Raw genomic sequence first — 1133 nt, forward strand, 5'->3', positions numbered from 1 at the left:
AATTTGATACATTTTGATTGATTTCAAAGAAAAGGGATGAAATTGGCATGTTTTGATTGATTTTGGAAAGAGTTGAAAATGGTTTGTTTTGAAAATGGCATATTGTGGTTTTGTTTGAAAATATGGTTTTTGGGCATACTTTGACGGGACATAACTTGGACTACGGATCTCCGTTTTGTACCAAATCTGTTTAGAAATGAAATTGGATCCGGGATGTCCATGCCGTTCGAAGAACGGGTGAAAAACGATTTAAAATGAGGAAGTTATGTCCGTTGGAAGATTGGGGTGAAAATCTGTGAATTCTGCAGCTTTTAACTTAGAAAAATTTTAGCAGAATCACCCCTTGCGCGTAGGCGCACCTGGCGCGTGCGCGCCGATCTTCCGAAAAGTGCCATCTACGCGTACGCGTGATGTGCGCGGGCGCGCCGATTGTGCTGCACCCCATGCCCAGCCATTTTCCAGAGAGTTATGCCAGAACTGTGCCGGTGTTGTGCCTGGGGCACGAGAACACCCGCGCGTACGCGAGGTTGACGCGTGCGCGTCGATGGGCAAGTTTGGAATCCACGCGTTAGCGTGCATGACGCTTACGCGTCGATGAGTTTTTGAGGCCATCCACGCGTGCGCGTGGGGTGCGCGTACGCGCGGCCCTGTTTTCATCCCAAAGTTGATTTTTGAGTTTTAAAAGCCAAATCTCATACTTCTAAGCCTCCGATCTCACCATTTATGTCTTAAATAATTATGGCATGCCTAGCTATTAAAAAGGGGCTAGTGAATGTGATAACTTGCGAGTGAAGCAAGGGAAATATGAATGATCAATGAGGATCAAGATGATTATGTGAGAGGCGGAGGATGGTGGTGGAAGTGCTTGTTATGCCATTGGCCGAAGGGCCGTGATTATTTATGAATATGGCTGGTTATGGATTTAACCGTGAGCCGGATTAGCTGTGTATGCTATGAATATTGGCTGGTTCTGGACTGAACCGTGAGCCGGATGGCTGATATGGATGTTGATCCATGGATGAGAATTCACGCATGTTGATGCTGAATTATTGATAATTGTGAAATTGCACTTCCACTATCTGAGTACGAGTTCCTTGGGTAGTAGCAGTGGCTAGCCACCACGTGCTCCAGGT

The sequence above is a fragment of the Arachis duranensis genome, chromosome 4 (assembly GCF_000817695.3).
Source record: "Arachis duranensis cultivar V14167 chromosome 4, aradu.V14167.gnm2.J7QH, whole genome shotgun sequence".
Classification (NCBI taxonomy): Eukaryota; Viridiplantae; Streptophyta; class Magnoliopsida; order Fabales; family Fabaceae; genus Arachis; species Arachis duranensis.